Raw genomic sequence first — 24,677 nt, 5'->3', positions numbered from 1 at the left:
AAATCTACACCTAGACATATAATAGTCAAGATCCCAGAAACCCAACAGAAGAACAAAATTCTACAGGCAGTTAGAGAAAAGAAACAAATCACCTACAAAGGAAAGTCCATCAGAATCACAGCAGATATCTCAACACAAACCCTCAAATCAAGGACAGCCTAGAGTGAAGTTATTTCAAGCCCTAAAAGAAAATAACTTCCAACCTAAACTGTTGTATCAGGCAAAATTATCTTTCAAAATCGATGGGGAAATTAGATACTTCCATGAGAAAGAACACCTGAGAAATTTCATGCACACCAAACCAGCACTCCAAACAATTTTAAGCAATATCCTAGAAAAAGACAATGAAGGTCACAACTCCATGAGGCCCAGCAGAGAGAAGGCACCACGCAAGTTAAGACACTAAAGTGAAAGGGAGGAAAATAAGAAATAAAAGAGTCAACAAGAGTAAAACATCATGACAAGGATGAGCCAATATCTGTCAATTATAACTATTAATGTTAATGGCATCAATTCACCAAACAAAAGAAATAGACTGGCACAATGGATTAAGAAGCAAGACCCAGCAATATGCTATATACAAGAAACACACCTAACTCAAGAGGAAATCCATAGACTGAAAGTAAAAGGATGGAAAACAGTTCTCCATGCAACAGGAACCCAGAAAAAAGCAGGCAAATAAGCAATCTTATTTGCAGACAAAGTAGATTTCAAACCAAAACTAATTAAGAGAGACAAAGATGGTCACAACCTCCTTGTGGAGGGAACAATCCAAAAGGAAGAGATGATAATCCTAAATATATATGCAACAAATACAAATGCCCACAACTATACAAAACAAATATTGATAGACATGAAAAACCAAATAAACACTAACACAATTGTAGTGGGGGCCTCAATACCCAATTATCACAAATAGACAGATCATCTAGACAAAAAGTTAACAAGGAAACTCTAGAACTGAACCAAGCTATTGAACAAATATACTTAATAGATGTTTACAGAGTGTTCCACCCCACAAACTCAGAATACACATTCTTTTCAGCTGCACACAGGTCATTCTCAAAAATAGACCACATGCTGGCTCATACAACATATCTAAGTAAATGTAAAAGAATTGAAGTTATCCTCTGTATACTATCAGACCATAGTACCATACAGTTGGAGATCAATAACTTAAGAAACCACAAAACACCCACAAACACATGGAAATTGAACAACACCCTCCTGAACAACCAATGGGTGACAGAGGAAATTAAAGAAAAAATTAGACAGTTTCTACAATTAAATGATAATACCAGTACAACATACAGGAATCTGTGGGACACAATGAAAGCAGTTCTATGCAGGAAATTCATAGCAGTGAATGCCCATATTAGGACAACTGAGAGAACTCAGTTAAATAACTTAATGCAGAACCTGAAGCTCCTGGAAAAAGAAGAGCATAACAAAGCCAAAGCCCATAGAAGACAGGAAATTGTAAAGATCCGAGCAGAAATCAATGCAATGGAGACTAAGAGAATTATACAAAAAAATCAATGAATCAAAGAGTTGGATTTTTGAAAGAATAAATAAAATCGATAAACCTTTAGCCAATCTTATGAAAATAAGGAAAGAAAAAGCTCAAATCCATGCAATTAAGAATGAAAAAGGGGAAGCCACAACAAATCCAGCAGAAATCCAGAGAATCATCAATACCTACTTTGAGAACCTGTACTCTAATAAAATGGAAAACACAGAAGAAATTGACAGATACTTAGATACATACAGATTGCCAAAATTAAATGAAGAAGATATAGAAATTCTAAACACCCCAATAACAATGAGTGAAATTGAAAAGGTAATAAAAAACTTACCAACAAAGAAAAGCCTAGGTCCTGATGGCTTCACTGCTGAATTCTACAAGACATTTAAAGAAGAACTATCATCATTACTCTTTAAACTCATCAAGGAAATTGAAAGGGAAGCAAGGCTTCCAAATTCATTCCTGGAAGCAAGTGTTACTTTTGATTCCAAAACCAGGGAAAGACCCAACCCAAAAAGAGAACTACAGACCAATCTCCCTAATGAACATAGATGCAAAAATCCTCAACAAGATACTGGCAAACAGAATACAGAGTGTCATCAAGAAAATCATACACCCTGACCAACTCAGATTTATCCCAGGGATGCAAGCATGGTTCAACATCCATAAATCAATAAATGTAATACACTATATTAACAGAGTCAAGGACAAAAACCACATGATCATCTCAATAGATGCAGAAAAAGCATTTGACAAAATCCAACACCCATTCATGATAAAAACACTACAGAAAATTGGAATAGGAGTTCTTTATCTCAATCTGATTAAGGCTGTCTATGAAAAACCAACAGGCAACATCATACTAAATGGTCAAAAACTGAAAACTTTCACACTAAAATCAGGAACAAGACAAGGATGCCCACTATCACCATTCCTGTTCAATATTGTTCTGGAAACATTAACCATAGCAATTAGACAAGAGAAAGAAATAAAAGGAATAAAGATAGGAAAGGAAGAAGTGAAAATGTCATTATTTGCTGATGATATGATACTTTACATAGAAGATCCCAAAAATTCGATCAAAAGTCTTCTAGACCTAATTGACAGATTCAGTAGAGTAGCTGGATATAAGGTCAACACTCAAAAAATAATAGCCTTCTTATACGCAAATAGCAGACCTATTGAGAGAGAATTTCGGGAAATAATTCCTTTTACAGTAGCATCCAAAAAAATGAAATATCTAGGAATCAACCTAATGAAGGAAGCAAAAGATCTCTACACTGAAAACTACAGCATTCTAAAGAAGGAGATTGAAGAGGATAGGAGAAAATGGAAAGATATCCCTTGTTCCTGGGTAGGAAGAACCAATATAGTGAAAATGGCCATACTTCCAAAACTACTATATAAATTCAATGCAATGCCAATTGAAATTCCAACAATATACTTCACAGAACTAGAGAAAACAATCCAAAAATTCACTTGGAAACAGAAGATACCTAGAATAGCAAAAGCAATTCTAGGCAACAGAGACATGGCTGGGGGCATCACAATCCCCAACTTGAAACTATACTACAAAGCTACTGTGATAAAAACAGCATGATACTGGCAAAGAAACAGACCCAAGGATCAGTGGAATAGATTAGAAGATGCAGAAACAACTCCAGACATACTCAGTCACCTCATCTTTGACAAAGGAGCCAACCACCCTTACTGGAGGAAAGATAGACTATTTAATAAATGGTGTTGGAAAAACTGGATTTTAACCTGTCATAGATTAAAACTAGACCCATACCTATCACCATGCACTAAACTAAGATCAAAGTGGATTAAAGATTTAATATTAAGTCAGAAACACTAAACTTGCTGGAAGATAAGTTAGGTAGAGCTCTTGATGACATTGGCATAGGAAAAGACTATGAACAAATCCTCAGTAGCACAGGAGCTAGCACAAAGAATCAACAACTGGGATCTCATCTTATTAAAAAGCTTCCGCACTGTCAGAGACACTACCAACAGAGCTAAGAGACAACCTACAATGTGGGAAGAAATATTTAGCAGCCATAGCTCAGACAAAGGTCTACTATCTCAAATCTATAAAGAACTGAAAAAAATCAGATCTCCCAAAATCAAAGACCCAATTCAAAAATGGGTCTCCTCAATGAACAGACATTTCTCAGACAAAGAAATAGAAATAGCAAATAAATATATGAAAAAATGCTCAAAATCACTGGTCATTTGAGAGATGCAGATGAAAACAACCCTGAGATTCCACTTCACCCCACAAAGAATGGCTGCTATCAAGAAATCAACCAATAACAAATGTTGGCAGAGGTGTAGAGAGAAAGGAACCCTTCTCCATTGTTGGTGGGAATGTAGATTAGTGTAACCACTGTGGAAATCAGTATGGAGATACCTCAAAGCACTAAGACTACAGGTCCCATTTGACCCAGCTATTCCCCTACTGGGAATATTCCCCAAAGAATTCAAAGAATCATACCACAGCAATATATGTGCACCTATGTTTATAGTGGCACAGTTTATAATAGCTAAGGCTTGGAAACAGCCCAAGTGCCCATCAACTGGAAACTGGATAAAGAAGATGTGATTTTTTTTTTAACAAAATGGAGTACTACTCAGCCATAAAGAATCAGAAACCAGAGACATTTATAGCTAAATGGATGCATATTGAGGCCATACTCTTAATGAAATAAATAGGACACACATGTGTAAATGCCAAATAGTTTCTCTAGTGTGAGAAATTGAAAGTGTGAATAAGGATAAAAATGATTAAAATGAATAATTGATAATTTGAAATAAGAAAAGGTCCAAGGGTTTGGGCATGGTGCAAGGGAAAGGGGAAAGGGAAGAAGGGAAAGAAAAAATTATGAGAAAATAAAATGGAATCAAACTCTGTGTAAATAGGGAAGGGTGGAGGGGGTGAAGGGTGCACACATAATTGGAGAAAAAAATAAAAACTAAGATACGTCATATTCTGGAACAAACACCCAATGATAAATGTAAATGTATTTTATACCTAAAACGTACCAGTAAATATATATATTAAAAAAACAGAAGCAAAATCCAACAATATGCTGTATACAAGAAATGTACCTAGTTCAAAAAGAAACTTGTAGACTGAAAGTAAAAGTATGGAAAACAGTTTTCCATGCAACAGGAACATGGAAACAAGCAGGAGTAGCTATCTTATTTACACACAAAGTAATTTTCAAACCAAAACTAATTAAGAGAGACAAAGATGGTCACTACATCCTTGTAAAGGGAACAATCCAACTGGAAGAGATGAGAATCATAAATATATATGCACGAAATACTAATGCTCCCAACTATACAAAGCAAATATTAAGGGACAAGAAAAACCAAATAAGCACTAATACAATTGTAGTGGGGGAACTCAATACCCCAGTGTCCCAATAGACAGATCATCTAGACAAAAAACCAACAACAAAATACTAGAAGTGAACCAAGCTTTTGGACAAATGGACTTAACAGACGTCTACAGAGTGTTCCACCCCACAAAATCAGAATATATATTCTTTTCAACTGCACAAGGGTCATTCTCTAAAATAGACCACACATTAGTTCATAGAACATGTTTAAGTAAATGCAAAGGAATTGAAGTTATCCCGTGTATATTATCAGACCATAGTGCAATTAAACTGGAGATCAATAGCATAAAAAAACCACAAGAACTTCACGAACACATGGAAATTGAATAACACTCTCCTGAACAACCAGTGGGTCACAGAGTAAATTGAAGAAAATAGACTTTTTGCAATTAAATGACAATGGCAGTACAACATACAGGAATCTATGGGACACAATGAAGGCCATTCTATGAGGGAAATTCATAGCAGTGAATGCCCACCCTAGGAAAACAGAATGAGCTAACAACCTAACACTGAATCTTAAGCTCCTAGAAAAAGAAGAGCAAGACAAACCCAAAACTCATACAACAGAGGAAATTATAAAAATCAGAGCAGAAATCAATGCAATGGAGATTAACAGAATGATACAAAAAATCAACAAATCAAAGAGTTGGTTTATTGAAAGAATAAATAAAATTGATAAACCCTTAGCCAACCTTATCAAAAAAAGGAAAGAAAAGGCCCAAATCCATGCAATTAGGAATGAAAAAGATGAAGTCACAAAAGATCCAGCAGAAATACAGAGGATCATCAATACCTGCTTCAAGAACCTGTAGTCTAATAAAATTGAAAACACAGGAGAAATGGACAAAATTCTAGATACATATGAATTCCCAAAGTTAAATGAAGAAGATCTAAAAATTCTAAACACCCCAATTAAAATCAGTGAAATTGAAAACATAATTAATAACTTACCAACAAAGAAAAGCCCAGGTCCTGATGGCTTCACTGCTGAATTCTACAAGACATTTAGAGAAGAACTACTGCCACTACTCTTTAAATTTTTCAATGATGAAATTGAAAGGGATGCAATACTTCCAAATACATTCCTGGAATCAAGGGTTACTTAGGGTGAAAAATCTAAGAGTGTAAATAAGGATCAAAGTGTATAATTGATATTGTGTAATAGGAAGGAAAGGTCTAAAGGAGTAGGGGAAGTGGGAGGGATAGGGAAAAGGAAAGAAGGGAAAAGAAACAATATGAGAAAAGAAAAAAATGGAAACAAAGTCTTTGTAAATAGGGAAGGGTGGAGGGGGTGAAGAGAGGGTAGGGGAATGAGGTAAAAATAAGAACCAAGATACATCATGTAAAGGTACAAATTCCCACGATGAATGTAACTGTATTGTATACTTAAAATATACCAATAAACTTAATGGAAAATAAAAAGGGAAAGCAAGTCTTGTTGCCCCTGGTTCACTGCCTTCTCCCTGCTGTGCCATGGACTGTTTTTCCTCTGTGATGTCCTTCTCCCATGCCTTTCTGTCTTGGAACCAGCTGACTACAGACTGAAACCTCTCCAAACTATGTGCTAAAATAAACCTTTCCTGTTTTAACTTGTGGGTGTCGGGTAGTTTGTCCCAGCAATAAGAAAAGTAGCTGAGACAATTATAATTTTCTGTGAAGTGTCTGTTCAAATATTTGTCATTTAAAATTTTTATTATTTGCTTTCTTAATATTGAATTTTGAGAATTCTTGTTATATTCTAAATGCATACCATTTACCAGATGTATGCTTTATAAATAATTTCCCTCAGATTGTGGCTTTCTTTTCATTCTTTAATAGTGTCTTTTGAAGAGAGGGAGATTTTTATTTTGGTGAAATCTACTTTATCCATTTGTCATTTCATTGATTGGGCTTTTGTTTTGATTCAAATTTTTTGTCAACCTAAAGATTTCAAATATTTTTCCCGTATTTTCTTCTAGGCATTTTATCATTCATGTTTTATATTTAGGTTTATTACCCACTTTAAGCTGATTTTGATATATCATGTAAGCTATGAATGTAAGTTTATTTTTTGTATAATGAAATCCAATCTCCTAGCACTTTATGCTGACACTCTGTCCTTTATCTACTAAACTGCCTTTACAAAGTTTAGTTTGCAAAATCTGTTGTTCACATATACGTAGTTTTTTTTTTCTTGGATTCTTTCCTTGGTTCTATTGATCTATTTGCCTATCTCAAAAGCAATACTACACTGCCATGATTAATGTAGCTTTATAATAATTTCTAAAATAAGCTGGTACTAAGTGTCTATCTTTGTTCTCTTTCAAAGATCCTTTGGTTCTCATTTCTTTCCATTTTCAAATAAATGTAGGATCAGCTTATGACATTTTACTTTTAAAAACCTTCCTGGAATTTTTCTTAGGATAGAATTGAGCATAAAAATCAATTTGAGGAAAACTGAGTTTTTAACAATGTTGAGTTTTTCAACCTAGATACACCATCTATCTTTCTATTTATCTTTCTTTCTATCTTAGAAATATTTTGCCATTTTCAGGTAAAACTTTGCACATATTTTTACACATTTATCGCTAATAATTTATATTTTTGACATAAATTTGAATAGAATTATTTTCAGAATTATCTAATTCTAAATTTTACATCTTTATTCTTTAGCTAGATTGTCTTTCCCTGTTAGCATATTTAAGATAGGAAACAATGATGGATCCAGTTGATATAATAAACCTATATAAACAGAAATGCTTACAAATTTTGGTGAGCTTAGAATGGTTGGATAGGTGTTATATATTATAATTATTCTGTAAAGGAACAAGTAAAAAAAGCAAAAACATCCCAAACTTGATGTTATGTGAAACTTTATTCAATGGTAACTGCTAGAGTCAAACTGTTTTCAGTTACTTTATTCCCTTTCTTAAAATAATTTTCACTTAATGCAATCATTTTCATTATGATAAATTCTCAGAATTGGCAAGTAAACATTAAATATTTTGTTCCCCAACTCGTTAAAATGTTCTTAAGGCATGTTTATATAATTTATTAATTTTAAAAGGTAATTTTCTTTGATATTAAGCAAGTATATAGACATCTGTATTTGGATCTTACATAAGCACAAAATTTCCCTTTAAAAATATAGATGCAGAATCATACATTTAGTTTGTCTCACATTAAAGTAGAAATTCGTCTTTTTCTTTAATGTTTAAAACCTTATAAAAAGCAATGCTGTTTTCATTATGGATAATAAAGTTAAGTATGACATGCCTATTGGGTTTACCTAGTGGAGTTATATGCTTTTCTTCAACTCTAGTTAAATCTATTTATAGAAATTATTATAATTAAGGGAAAAACCTTTGTGTCTAAATGTTGATTCACAAAAATAATAGAAGAATCTTGTTTATTCTTATCCACAAATTTGGCAGCACAGACACTTTCAAAGCATCTAGAAGAATCAGGCATTTATCTGCATAATTTAGTCTAAAATTTAATCAGACAATGAAAATGAGTATTCTGTGACCTGAATTATATGGATAATGGACACATTTTCTCTTTGCCAGGGGTATTATTAGCAGCCACAGAGACTTCCAGAGCATGATTATGGTTTCAGACACTCCTATTTATTGTCAGTCTTAAACATTTTTTTTTTTTTTTTCGTACTGGGGATCAAACTCGGGACCTTGTGCTTGCGAGGCAGGCGCCAGAACCACTGAGCTAATTCCCCGGCCCTTTAAACATTTTTTACTGTTTGGCCTTGTAACTGTGTGCTTTAGTGGCTAAGACAATTGATGTAACAAAGTTGACTAGATCTGATCTATTTACTTCGGTTATATAAATAAATAAAATCAATATTTTTCAGTCAGGTTAATATGGTTATTCAACTGACAAAATTAGCAAGACAGAAATTATCTAGCATATTTTGAGCTTCATAAATATAACCCTAAACAGTGTATGTGGATGTTTATAATAGTGTTCATTATAGGCTGGGGATTGCAAATAAGTTGCAATCTTTAGTAGTCAAGGAAAGTATGTTTACATCTTTGTATGAAAGTTCATTGGGTCATATGATTAAATGGGCTATTTTCTTTGATTGTTTACCTTTCACTTTGTTTGAGAGTTTATTAATTTTGCATATTGGTTAGATCAGGTGTATATCAGATTTGAAGGGAGAATCACGTCTAGGTCAGTGACAGTTACTGTCATTGATGAAGTTATTTCTGAATAAGCATTAAGAAAATTAAAATTAAAAAGGGGTATATAGTTCTAATTATGGATAATAGTTGATTGGATAATGAATGTAGACACATGGAATAATGGAAATGAAATATTAGAATGTATAATGCCTTAAAAGTTTTCAGAAAGTGAATTCTAAAACACCAGGTGAAACACAAGATATTTTACTCTATTACACTGACAAAAGGCTGTCAAAATGTATTCATTCATTTAACAAATTTAGTTAGAGTTGTCTCAGACATCTGAGGCACTGCAGATTCAGAAAGAGTTAAGAGGAGAGCCCTGTATCTAGTTATTTACCAAGTAAAGTAAATATCACAAAGCAGGGACATTGCCCTTTTGTTTGTCACTGAGTCTGTAGCATCTAGCACCATGGCTAGTTAGCATATAATATATATTCACTCAATTTGTTAAATGAATGTGAAATGTAGGCAGGTGGCTCTCTACACATACACACACATATGTATATATGTACAAATATATAAATATACATATACAGATTGTGTATTTCAGTATATTTTGTGTTCTTCAGTCTTTTTTCTTATGCTAGAGGTGGTGTGAATTGTTGAGATAAGATGGATAATCATCAAGCTGAAATGCAAAATATTTTTAAAAAATTATCCTAGTTTGGTGAGATAAGGATTTGGATTCCTCCATACAGCTTTGACTTATAACATGCTGAACTAGCACTGATATTTATGTGCTAGAAATAGTTTTCAGTGACTTGCTAATGTATGTATGATGATCTAAGTCAAACTTGGAAAGTTTCTCTTTTTGATTTCTGCAACTTGCACTTCTAAACAGTGCCTACCTCCTCCTTATCTTTCACTCAAGTTCCACCCTATTATTCTAGCTAGATCTATTCTTCAACCCAAAATATAATGTCTTCCTCTGTAACTTGAGAACTTAGGGAGATAGAAATATCATTTGATAAACTTGCAATATTTAACAAAACCATGGGAAAGAATCTAATCTTTGTGGCTATGGTTTGGCTTAGATTAGAAAACTGTATGATATGACAGAGATAACTTGTGATATTCAGGAAATTTTAATTAGTTCCATATTACTGAAGAGCAGGAGTAGGGAATGTAATGGAAATAAATTAAAATAGAAGAGGAGAGAAGGAGAGGAGGGAAGGCAATGTAAAAAGAGTTAAGATGTGTTATGAACATGTACCAACTCTCCATGATAAATGTAATCATTATGTACTTCAAACATGTAATAATAAAAATAAAATTTAAATAAAAAATAAAAATTTTCCTAATAATCCAAATTAAATACCTGGTGATGATCCCAAAGTATCTACCATGATAAAGGTAGGCATGATCATTCACCAAAAGTAGGAGGAAGGACCATGGTGATCTTGGGTGTCTTTAGTTAAATACTCCAGAAATAGATTCTTAGTAAAGGATTTGAATGCAAGACATTTATAGAGGGAGTATTGCAAAATGAGTCTGATAATGAAGTAAAAGAATCAGATCAGGAGGGGTGAACAAAAGCCCTTCAAAGAGGCAATCTCAGACAAAGTTCCAGAAAAAGGATTTCTGGAATATTGAACCTTTGGTATCCTAATATAAGGCACTACACCTAGATTCTTGTACACTAATGTTCAGTCATTGGCAGAAAGTGGTGCAGGTGATGGAGTGGTAATCTTTGGGGGCACATTTGACCCTTTTCACCTGTAGGCAGTGGTTCAAGAATCTGCAAGATGTTCCTCTAAGATGAGCTAAAGACATTGGCCATTGAAATCCCACCTTTATGTGAGTGTTGTGCTGAGACTTTATCTGACCAATGGTAAGAAGCATTCAGAGGATATCTGGTGTGGTACTGCCAATGTTTGAAGTAGGGAAGTAGGGGATAACAGGATTCTTTTGGAAAGATCATGGGAAATTCAAGAGGCTATGTCTAGTAGATTGGTGGGTGTGTCAAGAGGGCCCAGGAGATGTATAGAAATATGTCATCATCATGAACTTGAATGTGGTGAACAGCAAGGGTATTAAGATTGAGAAAAAAGCCAAAAGAAGCCACTATGAAACAATATTCAGGGCATGAACAGAAACAGTGGAAACCAATTAAGAAGATACAGATACCAAAGGGGCTAGGGCAAACAGAAGATGCTGGTTCCACTGACCAGAAGGCAGGAACAGGAATGGGATCATGGTCAAAAATATCATTTGTTTCTGGAAGTTTGAGTGAGGTAAGAAGAAAGTATTGGATTTAGTAACTGGAAGATTATTGATGTTAAGTGAAGGTAGATTTGGGGATTTGGAGGGAACAGAAGCCCACTGACTGTTAGTTTTAGAAAGAATGAGTGATGACATGCTATTCTTTCAAATAGCTTGGTTATGCCCAGAAGGTTAGAAATTGGACTGTACCCAGAGGAATAAATTATGTTCACCAGAACTCATTGTTTTGACTGTTATCACTAAAAGAAGGAATAATCAAAGAGGGGAAAATAAAGACAGAAAATGAAAGGGTGAGGACTGATAAAGCCAGATGACTGAACAATTGTGCTTATAAAGCATGGGTTACAGAGCACTGAGAGACAGGCCTTATGAAGGGGGAAGGGCCTCATCCCTGAGATGGATGGAATGAAAAAGGATGGAAGGAAAGACAGAAAAAAGAGGAGATTTGCCTGCAGCTGTTTAATAACAAGTGGAGTCATTGTCTGATGTTCTCTGTTTTCTTTGGTAAATAGGAGGAAAAGTTTTCTGCCTGAAGCACATACTGGCTTATATTTACAAGCAAACATAATCAGCTTTCTGTTGAGAGTTTGAAACATAGAGTTTTATAATTAATATTAGAATTTTGAGGAAATCTAATTAAGATTTTGAAGTCATGTTCTCATGGTAGCATGTCAGTATTTTTTCAAAATAGGCTGCACTCCTAAAAGCTACATATGTAGTTTTGTGAGAACTATGGTGTAGATCTTTATTAACTGTCTCAGCATGTCTTTGAGCCCAGGAAATCATATCGAACTTAATTAGAGAAATTTGACAGGGAATACTCAGGTTTTTCAGTGTCTGTGAGCTGCTTCTCTTTTGCTACTTTATTTTGAAGACAATAATATCTACTAATTTTTAGTTGCCTTTTATATTTTCAAATTATGTTTGATTTTTTTCTTCCTTTTGGTCTTGCAATACATGGCCAGGTAAGCTGATCAAGCATGGATTTGAATGAAAATGCAGAAGCGAAGGTTAAGCAATGAAAGAGATGGAAGTTAAAATCAACATCCATATATTACAGAGAAAACAAGATGCATTTGGAGAAATGATCAGTGATCATCATGTGCTATCTTAAGAGAAATATTACATTGATAGCTTAAGGAAATGAAATATAATCAGAAACATAATGGGAAAAGATTATATTCATAAACTGCAAATTACTTTAAGATAAATACTATTTAATCAAATATTTTGTTGATGAAGAAAGAACATCTAGTACATGGTAGGTTCTCAATAAATAGAACCTATGGGAGGAATGAATATATGAATGAACATGGAGACCGACCCCAAATAGTCAAGTGATTCACCTGAATTTAGAGAACTGGTTTTTAGTAGAAAAAATAGAAACCTTATTTTCTAATGCCTAGGTCAATAGTCTTTCCATTAAATTAGGAATTGTTTCAAGGGATAATTATGGAGGAAAATAAAAATGGCAGATTGAACATGAGCAAGCACAATAAACTACAAAGAAAAAACCTACATTATCAGGGAATTATAATTCAGCACTAATGAAGCATCCTGCACTGAATCCACAGTGCTGGGGTTGTTTGGACCCCTGATGGCACTCTTGCCCATCTTGCTGGTTACAACAAGTATTAGAGAGAGAATTTTTAAAGCAAGAAAACTTACCTTTGCTCTCTTTCCACAATTTTATGGTTTCAGAAGCTGTGCGATAATGGAGATTTTTTTCCCTCAATGTTTCTGGGCTAATTAATGTCAAAGGTTGAACTCAAACCCAAGGGTACCGATGATTACCTCTCCACAATACTTCCTCTCAGGATTTCACTCTTACAATATAAAAAATAATACTTTTCTTCTCTAGCTTTCTTTAATTCCATTGAAACCTGTATGGTGCAAAGAAGAGAATAAGCGAAGACTTTGTCTTTTATATATTATTGAGAATAGATCCTTTAATTGAGTAATACTTGGAATGAGTTATGATTTGTCATCAAAAATAGGTACAATCAAATTATTTCATGTCATAGAATGTAACAAATAAGAATATGCCCAAGTGTGCCTTTGTGTCCCCTCTTCTGTCTTTTTTTTTTTTTTGGCACTGGGGTTTGAACTCGGGACCTTGTACTTGCGAGGCAGGCAGCAGAACCACTGAGCTAAATCCCCAGCCCCTCCCTTCTGTCTTCATCTCACTTTTTCCTTTTTCTTTTTCCCTGCCAGCATCTTTCTCTGGATTTCCTGTTGCAATTTTATTCCTTTTTCACATGCCAGGTGTTTTTGCATGCTCTGCTATTCATTTATCATTCTGTTATCTAGTTCAAAAAATTCTTTGCACATTCAGTTCTCAATGTTACTTCACACAAAATTTATATATCCAACCACTGCTAGATTCATCCATAATTGAAAAACTCATGAATATTTTATCATTTTTTTGTCATGTGTTCACAAGTAGTTCTTAAAATTTACAGGTCAATAACTCTGCTAATGTTGTAACACATAGATGAACAGAAGTAGATATGATTTTTATTCTCAAAATGTGTATATTATAAATTTAATTAAAAAATCATATGGAGCTAGTCTGTTCTGCTCCTGGTTGTCCTTGTGGCAGAGGGAGAAAATTTAATTAAGATATACCAACTTGTCCTTATGAATAAGTGAACAAGAAATAAGTTTGGGAAATTTCTATTTCAGGAACAAAAGTTGGGAGAAATCTGATGGGATTCCTAGTACCCATTCTGGATAGACTTAGGTGCTTGAAACCATTAAACACATCATTGTCCTATGCACACTAAATTTTCTAAATTTGCTTTCCTTTATCGATTAAAATTAAGACCTGAAAAAGAAAAGGTATAAAAGAATAAAAGAAAGAATGATAGGGAGATTATGTTTTACACTTCAGCCAGTGGTGAAAAAGATCTCCAAGGAAAATACTGAATCAGAGATAAAGTACAGAAGGAAATTCCGATGTCTAGACCCAGAAGACCATGAAGTAGTCTTCCTTATGTTAAACTTCTTATGTTAAACTCCTACCCACAAAATCTTCTTGACTGCTTTGAATGTGGTAGCTTCAAAGCCTGACTATGGGGAGTCGGATATATACAACGAACGAATGAAAAACCAAAGCAAAAAACAAAACAATAACAGAAAAACAAGCATAGATTGGCACAAGATTTGTAAATCTAATTGTAGAATGGAAGCCTAAATCACAAGATCAAAGAACATGTAAATTTATGTCTATTCTGGGTTCATTCTGGAGGGAGAAATATGACAGTATTTCTACTATACTACACTTCACAACAAGCAGTGATCATGCTTACACAACAGTAGCATTAAACAAAGGAAAAGGAGTCCGTTTAGTTTGCATCATGCTATCAGTCAAGAACAAAGACAGGATTCAAAGAAATGAATCTGGTGATGGCTGGAAAGCTCTCCTTCTCATAGAATAGGCATGGTCATGTGACCCATGGTGTTGTGTCACTACAACTCAATAGCCACAGGGAACTCAGGGTACTTGTACACATCAGGGACACTGGATACTACAATTAATGAAACAAAGTAAATTGTGAACACATTTGAGGGAGAAAATGAACCTCAAACATATCTTCAAATTCAACACAGATTGACTCTGTAATTGCTTGGTGCTCTGCTGTACTTTGAGTATTTCTATACCTGCTGCTCACAAGGGTTAGCTCCTTTTTTTGCTCTGGATAAGAAAAAAAGTCAACAATTTTTAACTTTTTACAATAGCCACACAAGATTATTACTAAAACAATTGTTTAGATAATGAACTAAGCCTCAAGAGTCTAGGTAATTTGACCAATTTATGCAAGATTCAGCTTCAGACCTTCAGTTATAAAAGCCTTTTCTCTTTCCCTGAAAGCTCCCTGCATTTGTTTATAACATTGTCATTATGTTATTGGACAGTTTCTTTTGTGAAAAAATCAGAAGTGTACTTTTATCTCTCAAATATACTAGGCCTTCCCTTTGTCCTAAAATACATTTCACAATGCTAATTACTCTCTCTGTGTGATCTATACAGTTTACAATTTTCTCAAATTGGGGAGAGAGAGGAAAAGGGAGAGGGAAAGAGAGAGGAGAAGGGGAGAAAAGGGGAAGGTGAAGGAGAGAGAGAGAGAGGAAGGAGGAGGGGGGCAGGAAGAGGAGGAGGAGGAGGAGGAAGAAGAAGCTATTTCTTCCACAACTAGTGACCACTGTTGCACAATCAAAACTCCATTTCTTGTTCTGGTCTCACCCTTTAAAACCTGTCTATCCATCTGAAGCATTTTGTTAATTACCATTGTTGCTCACTAGAACTCAAATCTATCTTTTAACAACTTCATTGAAATATAGTTGATATTTGACAAATAGCATGCAACTAAAATTTAAAATTTGATAAATGTTAACACATGCAAACTACCACTATAATCAAGGTAATTAATACATCCATCAGTCTCAAAATTTTTCTTGTGCTTCTCTGTAATCCTTTTCTCCCATGCTTCCAGATTCCAATTCCATAGTACATGCCTAGGAGGACACTGAATTGCTTTCTGTCATTCTAAAATCTGCCCTATTTGTGAGTTCAGCATTCATGGATTCAACCAACCACAGATCAAATATATTTGAAAAAATCTTTTATCTGTGTGTATATCTTTTTTCATTTCCCCAATAATATGGTATTAACAGCTATTTTCAAAGTACTTACATTTTTCTAGGTATTATAAATGATCTAGAAATGATTTAAAGGTTACAGGAGGACATTCATTGATTATATACAGATATTACACCATTTTACATAAAGACTTGAACATCCATGGATTTTGGTTTCCACATGGATCTTCAAACCAATCCTCTATGAGTACAGGAGGACAAATTTATATTTTCTTTTCTAGAATTTTATATGAATGGAATCATTCTGTATGTATATTTGGGGAAAGGTTCTGACTTTTTATTCTGTTATTACATTGAGATTTATCCATATTATTTGTATTATTAATTCTTTCCTTTTTAATGCTGAATACTATTCCATTGTGGGTTCATAACACAAGTACTTGACCCATGTACCTTTTCAGGCACATTTTAGCTTTTTCCATTCTTTAGATAATATAAAGCTGCTATACACATCCATAGCAAATCTTTTATGGACATATGCTCTCATATTTGTGGGTAAAAACATAGGATTACAATGCATTGATCATATAAGTGTAAGTTTACCTATCTAAGAACCTGCCAAACTGTTTTCCATAGTTGTACCATTTACCTTTTCACTAGCCATAAATGAGTTTGTTTCTCTACGAGAGATCTGTTGAGAAGGCTATTTTTTTCCCACTGATTTTTCCATTGTACCTTTGTCAAAGATAAATTGTCCATAGACATGTGTATCTATATCTGAACCTGACTTTTTTGTTCTATTGATTTATTGGTGTATTTTGAAATCAGTACAACATTCCTGGAATTAATGCGGCCTTGTGATAAAATTTGGAATTATGTAGTGCTCCAAATTTGTGCTTCTTTTTTAGGTTTTTCCTTTTTTTCTTTTGGCTATTCCAAGTCATTTGTATTTTTATGTAAATTGTAGAATCAGTTTGTGTCAATCTTTCAAAAAACACTGTTGAGCTTCTGCTCAGTTTTATGTTGAAGCTATGGATCAAACTAGGAGAATTGACATCTTAGCAACATTGAGTTTTTGTACCCAAGACTAAATTATATAACTTCATTTATTTAGGTCTCCTTTGGATTTCTTTTAGCAAGATTTTTAATTTTCAATGTTCAGATTTTATATTTTTTCTCTGATTTAACTTTCACCATTTTATAGCTTTTGATGCCATTGTAAATGGTACTGTATTTTAAAATTTCATCATTTCTTCCTTTCTAGTCTGCATGATTTATTTTCTTTTCTTCCCTTTCCTGATGGCTAGAAAATCCAATACTATGTTGGACAGAAGTAGAGAGAGTGGCATCTTGTATTATTTTTGATCTAGGGAATAAAGCATTTAATTTCATGCTTATATATGACATTAAGTTTTATGTAGTTTTAGAAATCAAATTAAGGGAGCTTCATTTTGTTCCTAGAATGATGATATATTTTTCTTACTAATGAACATTAGATTTTTAAAGTTTTTAAAATTAATTATATTGGTATATTTAAGGTATACAATACAATGACATTCATCATTGGAAATTTGCACCTTTACATAATCCATCTTGGTTCTTATTTTTTCCCCCTTCCCCTCCCCTCCCTCAACCCCTCCACCCCTCCCTATCCACAAAGACTTTGTTTCCATTTTTCCTTTTTCTCATATTAATTCCATTCCCTTCTTTCTTTTTTACCAAGGACTAAAAGATATAATAGATAATGTGAAATAGGAAGAAAAGGTGCAAAGGGGAAGGGGAAATGGGAGGGGTAGGGGAAATGAATATTAGATTTGTAAAAATTCCTTTACTGGAACATTTTAGGTATACAATATGTTCACATTTATCATTGGGTGCTTGTACCTGTACATGATGTATCTTGGTTCTTATTTTTTCCCCATTATCTGTGTGCCCTTCACCCCCTCCACCCTTCCCTATTTACATAGACTTTGTTTCCATTTTTTTCTTTTCCCTTCTTTCCCTTCCCTTTCCCCTCCCACACCCCCACACCTTTGGACCTTTTCTTCCTATTTCAAATTATCAATTATTCATTTTAATCATTTTAATCCTTATTTACACTTTCAGTTTCTCACACTAGAGAAACTATTCAGTATTTATAAAAGAAGATGAGGTTTTTTTATAAAATGAACATTAGTTTTTTAAAAGTGCTTTTATTCGTTAGTGTTGGTGATTGTATGATGTATATACCTCCTTATTTTGTTATTACAGTGAATTGTAATAACAAATAAATTGGCTGATCTTAAAATGTGTAACCAAACATATTCCTGGGACAAAATTAACCTGACCACGATACATTGTGGGACGCATGTGTGTAGGGGGGAGGGAGTTAGAGAAAGAGAGAGAGAGAGAGAAAGAGAGAGGGAGAGAGAGAGAGAGAGAGCAAGTTGGTTGTAATTTGTAAAGAAATTTTGTAAAGAATTTTTGCATCCATGTAGATGAGGCATATTTGCATGTTGTTTTTCTAAGATCTTTGTCTAATTTTGGTATCAGGGTAATATGGATCCTTAGAAAGAGTTAGAATGTAGCTTCTCCATTTCAATTATCTGGCAGGTTTATGTAGAATTCGTATTATATCTTATTTAAAAATTTGGGAGAACTCAAAGTGAGGCAGACTGGGCTTTAAGTTTTATATGTGAAAGGATTTTTAACTATGTACCCAATTTCTTTAGATACATAAGTCTACTCAGGTTATCTAACTTTTCTTGAGTAAATTTAGGTAATTTTTAAGGGGATGGAATATATTCATTAAAAATCTCAACTTTATTGTCATACATTCATCTTAATATTTTCTTATTCCTTTATCATTTTCTTGATATCTTATCCCTTTAGTATTTGCTGGACACTCAATGATTGAGTGATACCATCTTTCTCATTCATGATATTGGCAATTTTTTATTTTTTCCCTGAGTCTCTGGGCTAATTTTTTAAAAATCAATTTTATTGATCTTCTCAAAGAATGCACTTTTGTCTTTCTTTCTTTTCTTTCTTTCTTTCTTTCTTTCTTTCTTTCTTTCTTTCTTTCTTTCTTTCTTTCTTTCTTTCTTCCTTCCTTCTTTCCTTCTTTTCTTTCTCTTTCTTTCTTTCTCTTTTTAAAAAACGTCATTTATTTTACAGTGATCTTTAATATTTTTTCTACTCCTTAATTTTATTTTAATTAATTAATTAATTACATTTTGGTACCAGGAATCCAACTCAGGGCCTTGGGCTTGCCAGGCAGGCACTGCACCGCTAAGGTACATCTCCGGCCCTCTACTTCTAAATTTTAATTTATTAATTCTGCTTTTCAATTTTTCTTAAGTGGTAGTATAGATCATTGCTTTGAGTCAATTTCTTCATTATTATATGTAGATTTCTTCCCCTCCATTTTCTGTATTCTTTATGGTATTTGTCTTACATTTAAATTGGATATCTTGAACGGATTCTATAATATTGTCTTTTAAACCTACTTTCTCTTTTTTTGCTCTATTCTTTGTGAGATCTTTTTTAATTTTTCAAATTTTTGCTAAAAATTTAATTTTTATTGTCATACATATTGGTGCTTTCGTACATAAATTGGTAAACTGCTATAAGCCATTCAAACATCTGATTTATTACAAAGAGGTTTGATAATAAATTATTAAAATCTGAAAATTTTTTCTTAAAATAGTTTCATTTGAGTAGTTTGTCTTATCAATTTTTCTTATTTACAGAAAACATTAACAGCATTAAATTTGCAGCATAACAATATTTTTCTTTTTGCTATTTACTGAGATAATGGGTCTAAACCTCCCAAAACTTATTTTACCTGGTGTAGATAAAAATAAAAATTAAAAAATAAAGCTTGAAAATTGGGTATTACAATTTATAAACTTAGTTGTTTGTGCAAAAGTACTGATAACCAGTAGCTTACAAGGAAAGCTTATTTTGCATAACAAATAGATTGGTTCTCTTTTACAGAATTAAATGGGAGAATTGTATAAATAGTTTAATATCATTTAGAAATTACGAATTTATGAAAAGCTAACAAAGGTTCTATACTAAAATGCATTATTGGCACAAGAAAACCAAGTTTTTCTAGTTTTTTAAAAAATCTCTCCTAAGGAGAGAAAAGGTATAAACATTGGAAAATGGTGAAAGAAATTCTGTTTAATCCCAATGGGATTATTTCCCATAGATGATATGAAAAAGAAAAATTGGAAATCATCAAATTCTATAGCAAGACATTAATAAAAAACATTCTAGAATTGTATTTAATATTTTTATTCAACTGTACTAATTAAGTCATTGTTGTGCTAATTAATGTCCACAGTTCCAGAATCTGTAAATTGCAGGTAATTGTCTTGAACTATAGCCATTACTATGCTGCAGCCAGCGCACACTAGTTTAGGAAAACCAATAAAACATTTCCTCCTAATTTCCTGTTCAATGATACCAATTTGGTAGTTTGAAGTTGACAAATGCTATAAGTAGGGTGCTTTCTCAAATTTTGAGAACTGGTTGTTAAACTTTTACTGGCACACTGTTGATTATAACCTTGAGAAAATTAACACTCCCAATCTCTTCTCATACAGTATTTCTGCTGGGAAGGAAATGACACTTTGAACAGCATTTCCAAGTACAAACAAAGATTCACTATGTAGATTGAAAGGCCTAGGAGGGATAGAAAATGTTATAAACAAAGTTATTTTAGAGGAGAAATAGTGCAGTGTTTTTAACAGAACTTCAAGTTTTTTGTCCAAATGTGGGATGTTAAACATAGGGGAGAGAAATGTCAATGGTGAGTTGGCCAATAGGCAAGTCATGGAGTTGTGTATATCATCCTGAGAAGGTGATTTTACTCTTTTATATTGAAGGAGACTTATAAATATTTAAGCGAGAATAAATAGTAGCATATAATCTGTATATTGGGAAGGCTTTTCTGTAAACAATATAAAAAATTAGATTGAACTGAAAGAAGAGGGGCAAATCTAGAGATTCTGAGAGAAGGCCAAGAAATCAGTGATGAGGGAATAAATGAATATGAGAGTATGCTTTAAATTATAGCAACTTTTTGAATTATTTGGCTAGTCCTAATCAAGTAGACTGCAAACTCTTTGAGGACAAGATTATTTTATACATTTTTATACATGTTAGTTTCTATGAAACAACTTAGTATACTGTATGCTCAATATTCTTGCTGTATTTATGTATATCATTATTTATAGGCTACTCTAACCTCTTTTATCTGCACAAAACAATTTTTAACTCTGCAAATCCATTTTAGGAAAGTTTGTAAAGCTGTATCCAGACACCAGTTTTTCCTTTAACTTCTTTCAGACTTGCTACAAGTGAGTTATTATTATTTTCAATTAGAGAACAAGAAAGAAGCCACAAGATTGTTAATTAGCCAAATCACTCTTCATCTAAAAACAGCTAAAAACTTACAAGCCAATTAAAAAAGATTCACTGACTTGTGCTCTGGCAGATGATGGCAGCTGGGAGTTTGGTCTAGGTTGAAAGGACATGTTTTGCAGTTCCGTCTTGGGTTGCAACAGCAGCAGTCCCTCAAGAATTCACCAGCATATAATGGCATTCAAGCCTATGGAATTACACATACCATAATAGCATCTTAGAATAAAATTGCTTACCTACTACTATACCACATAGATCTCTTTCAACAGGGGCCTTATGAACACTAAAAGTACATTTTAAAGTAGATAAATAAAGTTAATAAAAAGACATTTCTGAAAATGAAAAGATTATATATATTTTATTTCAAATTGCAGATTTTTCTATGGACTTGGCTTTGCTTTTCTCTTAATGTGTTATTCAAGTCTAAATTTTATTATTTTGGCCTATACTCAGTGTCTTTCTCTGTGATTTTCTCTCTGTTAGATTTTATGTATCTTTGTTTTCTCTGCACTGTATAGTCCTGATTTAATCTGACTTATGTGACACAAGTATGCTATTATTAGTTTTTCCTCTTGTTTCTGTCCCTTATATCACTATACCTGAATGAAGTTCTTTCTGGTGACTCTTAAAATTCTATACCCCTTCCTTTTATGAAAATATTCACTTTCAAAACTTCAGTTATTGTCTTTATGGTGATGTATCCTCAAATCCTCAACTAAGTTTTGTCCTCTAACCAAGCTTTAAACTGATTGAATATCTTTCAGTGGAGCACATTCATTTTCTCAATGTCTCAAACTCAATCATTGAGAATTTATCTTTCCCCAACCAAACTACTCATTTAACTGACTTCAACAAAATTTTGGTAAAAGCCACACCATTTTTTCAACTGTATAAGCTTCAAACATTACAAGGATGTTTTTACCTATACTTTCAGATTTAGTGGTTATATCCAATTATTTGCCAGGTTTAAGGCTTTCTTCACCCAAGTTCATTCATCCTTCATGACAGCTTGTATGAGGTACTACCACAATAACTCATTGTTTTCCTTCCTGAAATCTGTTGTGCTAATTCCTACTCACAGTGACAGATGAATCTTTCTAATGCACAGCTCTGAAGTATGTGTCCTTCAGATGAACAGACTTCCAATGATTAACAGCACAAACCCACGGAATCTGTTTTCCTATTTCCAACTCTTTACTTGGCTCTTTCTTCACCCAGGATGCCTCCAACATCCCCCAAACCTCTTTGCAGGATAAATTCCATTTATTCATCAAAGTTCCAGTGAAAATATATTTCATTTTTAATTTATTGCTCCATTTCTTACATGATTTGTGCCTGACTTTTCCAATTCTATAGCATTGGGAAATGTCTACGGTCAAAGGCTCTGACCAATCCACCTTTGAACCTCTAGTACATAGCCAAGCACTGGGAATATATTTTGTAGCTATCACTCAAACTTTGAAGACTTACTGAAATAGTGAATCAGAACACCTGTGAGATTTTCTGGTGTAAATTTTGAGTTGCATATTTTGAAGTCTGTAACTATTTCCCTATTCTGTTGAACAATACTCTGTTTTCTATTGAAAGTATGGCTGCTTGAAGCCAAGAGTTGGTTCTTTGAAAGAATACACAAAACTGACAAACCCTTAGTCAACCTCATCAGAAAAAGGAAAGAAAAGAACCAAATCCATGCAATTAGGAATGAAAAGGATGAAATTAAAATGGGCCCATCAGAAATCCAGAGGATCATTAATACCTACCTTGAGAACCTATACGCTAGTAAGATGGAAAACGCAGAAGAAATGGACAGATTCCTAGATACATATGAGTTACCAAAGTTGAACAAAGAAGACCTAAAAATTCTAAACAACCAAATATCAATCAATGACATTGAAAGTGTAATTAAAAACTTATCAACTAAGAAAAGCCCGGATCCTGATGGTTTCACTGCTGAATTTTACAAGACATTTAGAGAGGAACTACTGCCACTATTGTTTAAACTCTTCAGTGAAATTGAAAGGGAGGCAATACTCCTGAATTCATTCCAGAAAGCAAGCATCACCTTGATCCCCAAAACAGAGAAAGACCCAACTAAAAATGAGAACTATAGGCCAATCTCACTAATGAACATAGGTGCAAAAATCCTTAATAAGATACTGACAAATAGAATGCAGAAGATCATCAAGAAGATCATACACCCTGATCAACTGTGATTCATCCCAGGGATGCAGGGATGGTGCAACATACGAAAATCAATCAGTGTAATACATTATATCAATATATCCAAATGCAAAAAACCTTATGATCATCTCAATAGATGCAGAAAAAGCATTTGAGAAAATCCAACATGCATTTATGATAAAAAGCCTACAAAAAATTGGAATAGACAGTCTCTACCTCAATCTGATAAGAGCCATCTATGAAAAACCAACAGCCAATATCATACTAAATGGTCAAAAACTGAAATCCTTCACACTAAAATCAGGAAGAAGACAAGGATGTCCACTATCACCACTCCTGTTCAATATAGTTTTGGAAACAGCCACAGCAATTAGATAAGAGAAAGAAAAAAAAAGGATAAAAATAGGCAATGAAGAAGTCAAATTGTCATTATTTGTACATGACATGATACTGTATATAGAAGACCTCAAGAACTCCATCAAAAGTCTTCTAGACTTAATAACCAAATTCAGTAAAGTAGCTGGATACAAGATCAACACACAAAAATCAATAGCTTTTCTCTACACGAATAACAGACTCACTGACAGAGAAACAGGGCAAACAATCCCTCTCATAATAGCACCAAAAAAAAAAAAAAAACGAAATGTCTGAGAATCAATCTAACAAAGGAAGGAAAAGACCTCTTCTCTGAAAACTATAGCACTCTGAAAAGAGAGGTTGAAGATGATATCAGAAAATGGAAAGACAACCCTTGCTCCTGGGTAGGAAGAATCAACATAGTGAAAATGGCCATACTTCCAAAATTGCTATATAGATTCAATGCATTCCCAATTGAAATCCCACCAGCATACTTTATGGACCTTCAGAAAACAATACAAAAATTCATTTGGAACAAGAAGTGACCCAGAATAGCTAAAGCAATCATAGGTAACAGAGACATGGCAGGGGGTATTACAACCCCCAACCTGAAAGTATACTACAAAGCTACTATGATAAAAATAGCATGCTACTGGCAAAGAAACAGACCTGAGGACCAGTGGAACAGATTAAAAGATGCAGAAACAACCCTAGATATACTCAGCCACCTCATCTTTGACGAAGGAGCCAAACACCCTCACTGGAGGAAAGATAGCCTCTTTA

This window comes from Heterocephalus glaber, unplaced genomic scaffold, assembly GCF_053883595.1.
Source record: "Heterocephalus glaber isolate CG9 unplaced genomic scaffold, H.glaber_assembly_v1.0 deba00001553, whole genome shotgun sequence".
NCBI classification, from domain to species: Eukaryota; Metazoa; Chordata; class Mammalia; order Rodentia; family Bathyergidae; genus Heterocephalus; species Heterocephalus glaber.
This window is presented reverse-complemented; position numbering follows the sequence as displayed.